The following is a 14,694-nucleotide window of genomic DNA, read 5'->3' as shown; positions in this document are numbered from 1 at the left end:
AAATTAAAAAGAAAGGGAGATGGACAAGAATAAAGGAAAGATTTCCTTGAAATAGTCTAGTAGATTGTTCATCCATAATTAAGACAGTCTCTCCCAAACTACGTACTTCATCACAGAGTTCATCAACAGGAGTTAGTGTCACAAGTACCATAATTACAGATCAAGTCTTAAGCACTCTAAATTGACTGAAGTCAACTTTAAGACATGTACTAATTTTCCTTTCCTTCTAAGTAACAAAATTTTCTTAGTGAAGAATACCCTCCAGATTTTTTTCAAGATATTCCTGCACAGATAGTATTCTACCACTAGTGACATGTTGCTCTCCTTATTGTGGGATTTGTGCTTCTGTAGGTTATTCTGTTTTCAATACTCAATTGCTTAAAGAAACTTTAAGATCTCGGTTAATAATTTTCCTAGTGAACTGTACCTCAGCATAAGCGTTCTTAAGAACATTTCAGAAAAAAACAATGGGCCAAATGTATCCTGGGATGTGAAGGAGGAAAGGAAAAGAGATAATTGTTTCCCTACATGAAAAGTCTGGAGACTTTTATTTAAATGCAGAGCAGGCATTAGAAATTAGTCAGGGATATGGTCTCCATGAAAATCAACCCATATTTTTACCATGTAAACCTTTGAAGAACACTGTTTCCCATGTACACAAGACACCTTTGGCAAAACTTTAGTTCTTCATTCTTATTTTTTTTTTTTTCATACTACGTGAGCACCCAGCAATGTTTGAAAAGTAGGCATGCAGACTCATTTATAGGAAATAACATGCAAATGTTGACTGGGCAGAAATTCCATTTAAAATGGAGATCATAAGTTTACAAACCCTTTGGTGGCAGAGAAGCAAAACCTTTTGTTAGCACTTTAAAATCGAACTTGTTATTGATTACTATTACTATTACTATAATAAGTGAACAAATATGATGATGTTGGGTAGAGACAGAATTCTTGTGAAAATGAGTGATTTGAAGAGCAGCAAGCAAACATTTCTTCCTATTTTAAATGCAATCACAAATAGTTGTTTTACTAATCAGATGAAACAATGAGAATTTCATCCTTAGAAAAGTGTCTTGAGCATTTTAACTGGTTAAAAATTGAAGTATTTTAAATTATTTATACTTTAATTTAGAAATCCTAACTTCAGGAAGAAAATAATTGTAGGTTTCTTTTTTCACATTGGAAAAAAGAAAAAGAAGAAACAGAACAACACCAGTTGCATAAAGACAGAAAAGCTTTTGTTCCTGACCTAAGTAAAAAAACCAAACCAAAACACACCAAATAATAAAAGCAGTAAAAACTATTATTAAATTTCAAGTCACTACTGCTTTTATGAATAAGGCCAGAAGTGCACAGTTAGTGGGCAGAGATGTAGAGCAATGATATAGGTTTGAATGATATTCAAATATCGCTATAGCCTTCTCTAATTAGCTCAAGTGATGGGCAGTCATAGGCTCTTAGAGTAAAATAGTAATGGAGAAAAAGTTTTTATCATGCTGTGTCTATGCCTGTCAAAGTACGTTCTATGACAAGGCAGGCTTGCAGCATGTCTTGACTCTGTAAATTGCTCAAGATGACAGTATTCACATGAAGTCCCTCCTATATAATTTTCAGATTGAGTCTCGCTTCAGAAGGAAAAAATGATAATAATAATAATAATAAATGCCCTAACTGCAGAATGTTACAGAAAGATATTAGACACAAGGAAATCACTATTAGGTGAAGTAGAGTCCTATATTGTTTTATATGTTGATTCCTATGATTCCTCTTTATTCTTATCTGTCTTCTAACGCAACATTTATTTCTTTTTAAACATTCAACTATTCATTTCTGAAATTGCTTTTGATGTTTATTAGAAAACACAGGACAGGAGCAAGCTACAGACAGGGACAGCCAATAGCTATAGGTTATATCTCTTTGTGGTACTATTCTTTAGGTCACACTGTTTCTAGTATGCTTTTTACTGCTTAATGAACTGGTTTTGTGAGCTAGTACATTTTGAAAGCTTTTGAGAGTCAATCAAACAAAACAAATTTTACTTTTGAAAAAAAAAAGCTGTTACCTTAAATGTAATTCTGAGACCTGTTCTATGGATTGCCTGAAAAAGAATCTCTTTCAGTTTTCTTTTTTTTGTTGTTGTTGATATTGTTACTTTTTTAGCCAGAAGGATTTAATTTAAGAATAAGCTATGAAAAATGGTCACAGCCTTTACATTTTATTTTTATATTACTCTAAGCCTCAATCTACCTCCTGGAATACTGCCTGTTTCTACAAAAATATCTTTCAACTGATCTTTTATTTTCTGGTTTTATAACGAGAAATCTTCTGGAGCACACAAGAATCTAATGCACAGGAACTAGATCATGTGAGAAGAAGACAGCTTACTGATGTCTTTAGTGTCACTATAAACACAAGAATTTCTGGAGTATAGATACTCAGAGATAATTTTGCTACATTTTTGATGTCCGAAACAATAATTAAATATGTGCTGTATAGCCTGGGTAATTATTGAAGTTCCACTTTCAGCTTTATTTCTTGCCAGCACAGGAATGTCCTCCACATTTTCTTCCTAGAGGAAGACTACCAGAAAATCCCATTAAAAGTATTAAAAGTATGGTCCTACAGCGTTTCTCCAATGTTAACAGCAGTTTTTGTTTGATTGTTTCTATCTATAACCAGTAGCTTCCTCATGGAATGGATTCAGCATAGTAGTAAACTCTCAGAAATTTCTCTCTCTTGAATTAAGAAAATAAGAAATTCCATGATACAATTGCATTGCTAAAGCTTATTAAAATATCCCCAGATGCAGGTGGATTCATAGCTGCATTTAGACTCTTGAAAGCCTCGAGTTCCTTTTAGTATTGCTTTTCTTTAAAATCTACAGTTTATTTCACAAGCTGAACAAATAAAATGTCCTTTTTTTTTTTTACACAGAAATCAAGATTGAAACTGTTAGTGGGTTAGTAAATTAAGTTTCCTGGAAAGGACACAAAGCAGCACTTACAAGTATTTTATCAATTTCTGGTTCCTATTAACCAGAATTTCTAAACCTGCCTAACAAGCAGTTTCTAGTTTCTATTAAAAACTGTTACGAAAACTTGCAACTCAAGTAATGGAACGTTGAATTGCTATATACTCTCTCTAAGACATTTTTGAAGTTTGCATAGCCTCAGGACTTTTTTTTTGTTTTTAAATCAAGCCTGACTGTCAAGGTTTCTAAAGTTTGTGCAAACAGCCAGCTACTGCCTGATGAAGATTCTTGTGTTTTGAAGAGGGAGAAAAGACCCCAAACCAGATTTTGCATGTCTACGAGTCTCACTTCTTTTGCATGAATTCTTCTGATTACAGCTTGAAACCTTGACCTGCGAGCTTTCTATTATACAACTTAAATCATGGGATTAAAATGTGCAAAAGACGAGCAACCTTATTCATAATCTGGTAGACTTCCAGGCCACAAAATGCTATCTAGTATGATCTCCTGAAGACCATAGATCATTAATTTTTTTCTCAAGTTTTTCCAATGAAAAGCCCCAAAGTTTTTTGTTTTACTGGAGTGTGTCACTCCCCAAATAAACTACATATGAGAGAGAAGTTCTGTAATCTAAATAGTACTTCTGCAGGAATTTGGGCAAGTGAGAAATGCCTAAGTGACCCCACCCACAATTAAAGGTGACTTTTCACAAAATTTGATGGAGGTTTTTGGTAGTCATCTTAATCAATTCTGTTTTCTTTGGCAATGTGGGACTTTTTGTGTTTGATTGCAAACCTGCAGCTTATTTATATGGTATGTGTTGTAGGAATAATTAATCCTGTTGTGACATCATACAGCTGGTAAAAGATGTCTGTCCTTAAATTTACTCACTTAGGAGTCCCAGGTCCAGTGATATTACAGAACAATTTGCAGTAATGATAAAGAGAGAAGAAAAAAATTTGGAAGCCACAAGTTAAAAGCTTAGTCCTATTCATTTCTGACAAAGCTTGTACTGAATATTATTTCAGGAGTTTAGAGAAATGTTCCCATAATACGTTAAATATGTGACAGCAGAATTTGAGCCTACCACTTCAGGTGAACATTAACATACTATATGGAAATGACATGATTCAAGTACAGGATGACTGTTGAAGTTTCATATTTTCTCCTCATTTAGATCAAAATTATGTCTGCCAGCCATGCATACATGGTTTTTTTCACAAGACTCATGTAACTATCATTAATTATTTGTATTTTATTTTTGCCGAGGAACCTCAAGAAAAATCAAAGCCTCGTTGTGCTAATTGCTGTGTGAAATTTCTGGAGACAGTCTCTGATCTACAAGTGCCCAATTTAAATAGACAAGGCGAAAGAGAAAAATCATAAGCTGCACAAGTTCAGAAGAATTGAATGGACAGTGGGCAGTGGCCTCCAGCATGACAGCCATACCAAGTGTTGGGAAAATCTGTCTCTTAGGTCTTCATGGTAGCTATATGTCATATATGGTACTTAGGTAAGGCTTTTCAAACAGCCCTAATACCAATTCACACTCTAGGCACCTTTACATATAGTAGGCCTAAAAAAAAGTTATTAAAAAAACTATAGAAAGTTGCAAAACAAACACAAGAACCGTTTGTCATACTTTTTTTTCAGTGTCACAGTTTGCAGAGGAAAAATCCGAAAGACTAAAGCCCAGCTAGAGCTCAGATTGGCCAAGTTCTATAAATACATGAACAGTAAAAGGAGGACCAGGGAGAATATTCAGTCCTTATTGGATGCAAAGGCAACAACTGTGACAAAGGCTGAGGACAAGGCTGAGGTACTTAATGTCTTCTTTTCCTCAGTCCTTAATAGTAAGGAAAGTTGTTCCCTGTGTGTACATCCCCAGGAGCTTGAGGAGTAAAACAAAGTTCTTGTGATCCAAGAGGACGTGGTTGGAGACTTGCTTGGCCAATTAGACACTCACAAGTCTATGGGGCTAGATGAGATGCACCCAAGAGTATTGAGGGAGCTTGCGGACGTGCTTGCCAAATCCATTTCCAACATTTCCCAACAGTCCTGGCTGACTGGGGAAGTTCCACTTGACTGGAGGCTGGCTATTGTTATACCCATCTACAAGAAAGGTTGGAGGGAGGATCCAGGAAACTACAGGCCTGTCAGACTGACCTTATGGCACAGGTGGCCTTCAGTGCTAGCATGAATCACATGCAAGAGAACCGGGTGATCAGGCCTAGTCAACACGGGTTCGTGAAAGGCAGGTCTTGCCAAACTAACCTGATCGCCTTCTATGACAAAGTGACTCGGCTGCTGGATGAGGGAAAAGCTGTGGATGTGGTCTTCCTGGACTTCAGTAAAGCCTTTGACACAGTTTCTCACAGCATTCTGCTTGAGAAACTGTCAGCCTCTGGGCTGGACAGGCGCACACTCTCCTGGGTGGAAAACTGGTTGGATGGCCGGGCCCAGAGAGTGGTGGGAAATGGTGTGAAATCCAGCTGGAGGCCAGTGACAAGTGGGGTTCCCCAGGGCTCAGTGCTGGGTCCAGCCCTGTTCAATGTCTTTATCAATGACCTGGATGAAGGCATCGAGTGCACCCTTAGCAAGTTTGCGGACGACACTAAGCTGGGAGGAAGTGTTGATCGCTGGAGGGTAGGGAGGCTCTGCAAAGGGATCTGAACAGGCTGGACCGCTGGGCAGAGTCCAATGGCATGAGGTTTAACAAGGCCAAATGCCGGGTCCTGCACTTGGGGCACAACAACCCTATGCAGTGCTACAGACTAGGAGAAGTCTGTCTAGAAAGCTGCCTGGAGGAGAGGGACCTGGGGGTGTTGGTTGACAGCGACTGAACATGAGCCAGCAGTGGCCCAGGTGGCCAAGAAGGCCAATGGCATCTTGGCTTGTATCAGAAATGGCGTGACCAGCAGGTCCAGGGAGGTTATCCTCCCTCTGTACTCGGCACTGGTGAGACCGCTCCTCGAATCCTGTGTTCAGTTCTGGGCCCCTCACCATAAGAAGGATGTTGAGGCTCTGGAGTGAGTCCAGAGAAGAGCAACAAAGCTGGTGAAGGGGCTGGAGAACAGGTCTTATGAGGAGAGGCTGAGGGAACTGGGGTTGTTTAGCCTGGAGAAGAGGAGGCTGAGGGGAGACCTCATTGCTCTCTATAACTACCTGAAAGGAGGTTGTAGAGAGGAGGGAGCTGGCCTCTTCTCCCAAGTAACAAGGGACAGGACAAGGGGGAATGGCCTCAAGCTCCTCCAGGGCAGGTTCAGGCTTGACATCTGAAAAAAGCTTTTTACAGAAAGGGTCATTGGGCACTGGCATAGGCTGCCCAGGGAGGTGATTGAGTCACTAGACCTGGAGGTATTTAAAAGACAGGTGGATGAGGTGCTCAGGGACATGGTTTAGTGGCTGATTAGAAGAGTTGGACTCTATGATGGTGGAGGTCTTTTCCAACATGGTGATTCTGTGATTCCGTGAAATGTACTGTATCCAGTAAAGTTTTTGCAGAGAACAGAAGGTAAGCTAGTTAACACTTGACATTTCTGCGCAGTCTATTGACTTCTACTGGAAAATTCACCACTAGAAGATATTTTCCTTACATCTGCATACTTGATACAGACTGTCACTTAGACAGCTCTAAAAATCCTCGTGTTCTACCCTCCAAGATTCCCACATTCATTTAGCATACACAAACAGACGTTATCATGATGATTTATTTACTACATGATCTTTAATTTGCTCACTCTTAAATTCACTCCACGCTGGAGATGACTTTCAGGTCGTTAACTGATAGCACACGCTGTACAAAACACATGCATTTTATTGCTTGGTCATATCCAGGAGTTGACTGAGCCTCTGCTAAACTGGATGCAATGACCACTGATTGGATGGAGGGGTTAATGTGTACAGCATGTCCTTCTTGCACCTTGGAGAGCATACAGCATGTTCCCAAAATTACAGGAAGATTAAAAACAGTGAAGGTATCATTGCATATATGTATGAGAATGCAGGTGCTCTAATGATAAGTTTGTGGCAGAATCTCAAAGGGGAAAGGGTTGAGAGCAATTTCCAATTTACAGAGTAATCAATCATTGGAGTAGCATGTAATTAATACACTACATATATTACATAGTAATTTTCCATTTCAGAAAGCATAACTTTATTTTCAAAGTAGCTCAGCAGTGCTATTGTCTATCTAATATGTCTTTAATAAAGAAAAGTTAAAAAAACTCACAACAAACCATTATTAAAACTCCCCAGGAATAAAATAATATACAATTTAGTCTGAAAGTAACTTTACTTTACTCTTAGTTTCAGGAGTGCATGTGGATCCAGTTGTTCTATGCTGCACTGTTAATTACAGGTCCAAAGGATAAAAGTGTTCAGAAGCAGATATATTTTACTCTATGACAGGAAAAATCTTACTCAGTTCCAGCTCTGCAGAGGAAAATCAAGCATATCCAAGATGAGCACAAAAAGTTGCATATATGCACAAGGAAGGTGAAAGACATGGAAAGAACTGATTCCACACATCAGAAGAAACTGGTTCTGAGGCTCCTTTTTTTTTTTTTTTTGCTTTTTCCCATCTGTCTTTCTCTTTCACACATATAAAATTTCAGAGCCAAAATCTCAAAAGCCTGACTGTCAGTAGTGCTGTTGCTTTCCATCTGTAACTCCACACTGTTCACAGAGCATTCAACCTCTGTCTTGCTGTACTTTTAAACTTGCTAATATATATAATAAGCTCGAATGCTTTTCTGGATTTCTCTTTTTTTCACCATTTTTAAAAAAGCTGTAGGAAGGTATGTGATGCTCAGATACATCAAGAAAATAAAAGCTTTTTTTCTTAAATATGAAGTACAACAAGATCATGAATGTGAGGGGTTGAGAATTTCTTTGACTTTTCTACAATTTTCAGAACTGATAGACAGTTTACATAGCAGTATTGTACACTCTCTCCTATGCTGCTAATAATTCACTGATACTGTGGATCAGTGTGTTGATGCATTCACTGAAATGTAGATTCTTCGAGTGTCAGCAAGCCTTCTACTCATATTGAATGAAATAGCAAGGCAAGCTCTTGAGACATTCAACTTGTTAGATGTAGTCAGATGATCGGTATGTTTAACATAGACTGCTGAAGAGTTAATATTTGCTCTGCTTTACATTCACATGCAGTTTGTAGAGGGCATATAATTCAGCTGCAGTTCATACAACTACACATGTACCAGTATGAAAATCCTAAGATAATAACACCATGAAGGATGCTGTGTAGTGTTTTCAGAAACTGAAAGATATGTTGCAACTAATCTGGATTTTTATTAAGTTACTTGTAGCAAACTTGGTTTATTTTTGTTTTCTGAACCTTCTTTGGTCTATCTTCTTATTTGACTTTCTAGAATTGGAAGAACATACGCTTCTTGTTCCTTATATATACTAAATTTCATATTTTTTTAGTTCTAGTGTTTATTCACAGGCTTTTTTCTATATTGTCTTGCACCGGACAATAATTTTATATCTCCTTAAATGAGTTAAGTCCAAATTCTAGATATGCATCAGCAGCTGCTGATAACAACAGCTCATCTCTGTTTCTGTGGGAAACTCCGTCCCATCCTAACAGATTCAAAAGTTTAGCTCATTATTTATTCTTCTCTTGGCTACATCTGAGCTGGGCAGCCACTAGTAAAGAATACTACAGCTTGTCTTTTCAGCAGCATGACAGATGACAGATATATCATTGCTCTTTATTCAACTCCCTAACCCACATTGCAGTCAGGATTTAAAATATCTACAGCTCCAACTGGAACACAAAAAGAAAGGTCACAATGTACAAATCTGCTTTATTGATGCAGCAGCTAGGGCAAAGGGTGTAGCTCTTTGGTAAGTAAAACTTTCCTAGATGCTGGTTTTATACAGTAGAATAACCTCCCTAAATAACCAAGGGACCATCATAGACCCCGTAATTTGTGGCACATGCAAAGCATGTTTTTTGACGGTTTTTCTTCTAACTTTGTATCCTAGATGCATGCGTATGTGGATTGGGAGGGAGGAATTAAAAAAAGGAAATGAAATCCAAGTATCCAAAACTCAACTGAAAGAAGAATAAACAAACAGATGATGACCATTGTTTATTGAGCTGTTAGGGAATTCTAACAATACCCATAACTGTAAAATAAAAAATGAAATTAATGAAACAGCGTACAATAGAATTTCTTGAGATTTGTAGATCCTAGAGAAATAGACACATTTAATACTCCATAGAATGATTTTCTACTCTACTTTTCTTGATATCTCATATAACTTATTTTTGTTGAGTAGGCCATCTCCTTTCCTATACAAATGCTTAATTTTATTTTTACATACACAAATATGTGAATTAAAATTATTCACAAAATTTCTCAGAAACATCAGATGTAGTAAAGATTATTGCTTCTTGTTCTTGAATGCACATTTGAAAAAAAAACCTTCCATGTCAGGTTCACAATTAACAATAGCACAGAAAAACTTCAGTTCTGAAGCTGTATTTCTTTCTTTGTTCTCTTGCGTATTTTCCTTCACAGACTCACAGAAATGCAGAATATTTGAGGTTGGAAAGGATATCTGGAGATCATCTGGTCCAACACCCCTATTCAAGAAAGTCCATTTAGACCCAGTTGCCATCCAGCTCAAAGCTGGGAGTGTTTTGCTTGGAACCTCCTGTACCCAAGATTAAGATACAGCTAAGGTCAAATGCCGTCCATAAAAAAACTTTTTTTATTGCAAAAGGGCAGTAGATAGAGAGTGAGATAGGGGCAAACAGCAACAGGAGCAACAGGAAAGAGAGGAACAAAGACTGAAGTTTAAGCAAGGTTTCAGGATAGGGTCACAAGAATATTTACCACCACGGGTCTATGGTGCCTTCAATGGTCGGTATCTCAAGGGTCTCGTGAAGAGTCGGTGGTGGGTAGAGGTGCATGTGTGGGCTTTTTTTGGATCCTTTTACACCTTTCCCTAGTCCAAATTATCATGTTGTACAGGTCTTCACCCACTGCACTTGTGCATTGCTAACCAGTGTCTCCTGCAGTTGCATGGCCCCCCGTTTCTGCAGAGTCCTGTTTTGTCAGCTTTGTGGCTTGGTAATAGTTTTCATGTATCAGAGACCAGCAATCTTTGAGACAATTATGTTTTAATTTGGCTCCTTACACCACTTTGTGTCTCAAAGGTTGCTTTTTGGAGACCCAGAGTGGCTTAAAAAAGGATAGTGTTGAGATAAGGAAGACTGGAAAAGAGTGATTTATACAAAAAGTAATTCTATACAATCTGCACTACCATTGATGAGGAGGAATGTGCGGGGAGAATTTGCTTGGTACCACTGGGTGCAACAACAGGCACAAATTGCATGTAAGTAATAACATGTTGTATCAATCATACAAAACTGGGGATAACAACGGGGTTCAAATATTAATATTGTGAAACCTCATAACAGGTAAAACAAAATTCATTTAACCTAGGGACGACCTGGAAGCCAGAAGAATGGGTCAATGTTCCAGCCTTTCCAGGCTGTACAGGAACATGAGCCAATTCACTGGTGGGGTATGGAAAGCTCATGGGCTGCAGTGTTAGGGCTCTGACTGCTGTTCATTTCCAGTGGGGACCTCGGGGTCCTGGTGGAGAAGCTATTACCACCTCATGTGGGAGAGGTGTGATGGAGTGCAGCCACAGAGTTGGTGTGACTTGTGATGGCAGTTTAACTTAGAGCCAAGTAAAAAGTCAATGAACAGCTCTGCAGAGAAGGACCTGAGAGTCCTTGTGGACAAGCAGCTAACCATGAGCCAGCAATGTGAGCTCTTGGCCAAGAAAGCTAATGGTATCTTAGGGCACTTTGAGGGAAGTGTAGTGAGCAAGTCAAGGGAGGTTCTCCTTCCCCTCTGCTCTGCCCTAACGAGGCCACATCTGGAGTACTGGACAGCCTGATCTAATGGGACATGTCCCTGCCCATGGCAGAGAGGTTGGAACTAGATGATCTTTAAGGTCCCTTCCAACTCAAACTATTCTATGATTCTATGATTCTAATTTCCTTATGGCAGCAGTAATTTGTTTCACAATTTTGCCATTGTCATCAATTTTTAAACAACAATTGGAGTTGCTCAGTTTGCCACAGACTCCTCCTTCTTCTGCTAATAAGTAACCATGCACTAGGAGGTGCTGGTAACTTCCTTTTGCATTTGGGCAGCCTGGTCAGCCAAGAAGTCGAAGGCTTAAGCTATTCCATTAATAGTTATTTCCAGGACAGCTTGCAATTCAATAATCTGACCCATTATTAGGGTTCCAGGTGGCAGGACCATAATGTTCTGTGATATGTTAAGGGGTTAAGTGGTCCCTTCATCTTTTCTCCAAGTTTGGAAGCTTCTTGTTAAAGTGGCATTTATAAATTACTTGTCTCAGCTCAAGTCATTATACAATTTTATGCCCAAATGGTTGCTGTTAACATTTGGGAGCAGACCAATCAATGTTATGTGTTCCCAACCTACTGACAGGTAATTGTTTGTAGGTATAATGCTCACAAATCCAATAATGCCCTTAAAAAGCCCTATATCCTTCTGGGTACAGAGATACAGATATGTTCAGTACTCATGAAGACAGCTGCTTAAAATGGTTAATAATTGAAGAGCATCTTAGTTTCAAGATGTACACCTGTATGGAGTCATTTAGCCTACAAGTGGGTAGCTTACTTCCAATAGACAATTTGTTTTTCTTGGCAGTAATGTTTTGTATGTCTTCTCCCACCTGCACTTGTGTGTTGCTACCTGGTGTCTCCAGTGGCTTTATAGCCACTCTACAGACTCTCTGGGCAGCCATTGTCAGTGCTCTATCATCCTCGCAATAAAGAATTCTTATTCTGATGTTCAAAGGGAGCTTGTGTTCCAGTTTGTGCCTTTGTCTCTTGTCCTGTCACTGGGCACCACTGAAAAGGGCCTAACTTTCTCCTCTTTACAGCTTCCCTTAAGCTTTTTCTATACATTAATAAGATTCCTCTGAGCATTCTCTTCTCCAGGCTAAACAGTTCCAGCTCCCGCTGCTCTTCCTTATACAGGAAGTGCTACAGTCCCTTTACATATTTCTGTTGTTTTTCTACCAATAGCAACAACTTTATAAGAATAATGAGCTCAAAAATAATAGAGTAAACAGAGACTAGTTAATGAAAGATAACAAAAACCTCATCGAACTGCTGTGTCAGTAAGTATTCTGTCATGACAGAATATTCAGACACTGAATATTATGGCTTTTGCAATGTCCTGAATACTGTTCCTCTGTGAGACTATGGTGATCAGAACTGTTCATTCTGTATATATATTCTGTATATAGCTGTACACTAGCTCACCAGGTACCCATGAACTTAAAAATAATATAGGTGCTGCAAGTTGTAAAAAATTAACACATGACTTGCATAGTTTTTTTATTATTTTACTATATATTTATAATTTATCAGTCTTTCTCAGATGTTGCTTGAAATTGCATGGTTCAAATCTGAAATTCATAATCCTTTGTCATGATGAAAAATGCCCCTGAGAAGAGAGTATTTCTCCTGTTTCTGAAGAGAAAATACATTACTGTGTGGATAAGAACACAACAGATTTCTCTGTCTTGCAAGACAGAAAGAAATAGCTCTCCATTTCCAGTATTTATTAGTAATGAAGTACTAATTTATTGTATTACTGTTGTCTGGAAGAGTCCTGACAAAGGATAGACATCACTGTCTGATGGTTTAGAGGGCTGATGGAAACACTCCTGACAAAACTTTTAAAATCCGGTGGAAGAAGACTTTAATATATTTAGTAGAAATTACTCTAAAAGACTTTAAAGGAACAATTTCCAAAATAGAAATGTAGCCTCTTTCCCTCCCAGACATAAATGGTTATATCCACTCACTCTCACAGGTTCACAGACTTTCTATTCTTTATTTTGACAAAAATAAAAATCCTCAGACAATCAGAAAACAATATCTAATTTTGCAAGCAGAATTGTTCAGAAGACCTTCTTCCTTGTCTGCATTTGTAAAAAACGCAACTCCTCACTTTTCAAAAGTTAATACAAAGGGGGAGTGCCTTAATATTCAGTATAAGTTATTAGGCAGTTTGGATTTAGTGAGCTTTTAACTATTTAATTGGAAGGAAAAGTAGCATAAGATCAGTTGAAAATTTTTGTCTTCTGCTCTTTCTTTTCCAGATGTGCAAGCTGTTGATGCAGAGGCTCTAAAATAAAATGTAAAAAAGGAAGGGTAAACACAAAACTTTTAAATAGAGAGGCAGAATTACACCCTAATTATTTCCCAAATTCTGATATTTTAAATTTTCTTTTCTTCTATGTTCACCTTGAGGAATTGAACATGACTAATAAGGGAATATTATTTATCACTAAAACATAAATTCAGGACATGTATGTGCTTTTGCAGATCTTAAGAGACACCCTCATACAGGTTTTAAAAGGACATTTATCCCAGAATCCCTATTGTCCTTGCATATTTTTAAATGTGAAAATCAGCAAATTGAGAGCCGTATGCACTATGATCTACTACTTGCTTCTCACTCCTTTTTTCTTTTTTTCTGTTTCAGGCATCCTTATGAAACATTCAGGTAAAATTTACAAAAGGATGCAAAGACAGTTCTATTAAGTATCATTGCATGCAAATATTTTGTTCTTACCTGCCAGGGCTCAGTTATACACCCAGATCCATATTTGGTAGATGAAGAGAGTAGAGGTAAAGCCTTGAAGTTGTGATCTGATTACACAGCAAATATGTAAACCCATCAAAAGAAAATATTGTGAGCATGACCCTCAGTCCCTACCCCATCAGGCTCAGAGGTATGTCACTGCAAAACCAAAAAGATTCAAGACCTAAAATATTTCATTAAGTAGAAGCATCTGATACAGTCAAACTACGTCCAGTCAAACTGGACTCATACAGCTCCTGGAATCAGACACTAAATTATGTCTTATCTGCTAGACAAAGGACCAGAAGGAAACAAATCTTCTGCACTGACATCTGAAGTTAAGTGTATCAAACTGATAGTGAAAATCATGATACCAAAGGAGGAGTAGGCAAGAGAGAGAACTACAAGACAGAGAAAGAGAGCTCTGCAATGTAGGAATTCATATATTCTTTCATTCAGGGGGGACTCAAGGATATTATATCTTGTTGTTCACCTTAAAATTTTGCATTGAATTGAAAACATGATGCCAGGAGCATCAGAATTTCAAGAAGATAATATCCCAGGAGGCTGACTGTCGTATGTCATTCCTCCAACTTGCATTGCTTGGTTTTAGTATTTTTCTCTAATCAAACCTTGAAATAAATGTTGCCTGTCATAAAGCAAACCCTAGGGAAGTTTCACCCATCTATTAGTATGCACTTATTTAACAGAAGTAGCATGAGGGGATGGTTACATATTTTCATCTTGAATTTTCACAAGTCTTGACAGTTTAACCTTGCATGAATATTTGAAAATGCATGTCGAACTTCTTGGAAATTCTACTGGCTGTGGCATAAGCTTCAGTATTACAACTGCTGTCCTGTAATTAGGAAGTAGATATCAAAATCCTAAGACAGGAACAGCTGAGGTAGCATATTAAATATTTATTCAGAGTAACACATTAAGCACAATAATTTAGACAGTGAGTTATTCTAATTAGATGTCCACAATAACCAGCTTTTCAGACCTAAGCATTGAGGACTTTATGTGGCA

This window comes from Phaenicophaeus curvirostris, chromosome 2 (assembly GCF_032191515.1).
Source record: "Phaenicophaeus curvirostris isolate KB17595 chromosome 2, BPBGC_Pcur_1.0, whole genome shotgun sequence".
NCBI lineage: Eukaryota > Metazoa > Chordata > Aves > Cuculiformes > Cuculidae > Phaenicophaeus > Phaenicophaeus curvirostris.
Note: the sequence above shows the minus strand (reverse complement) of the source record.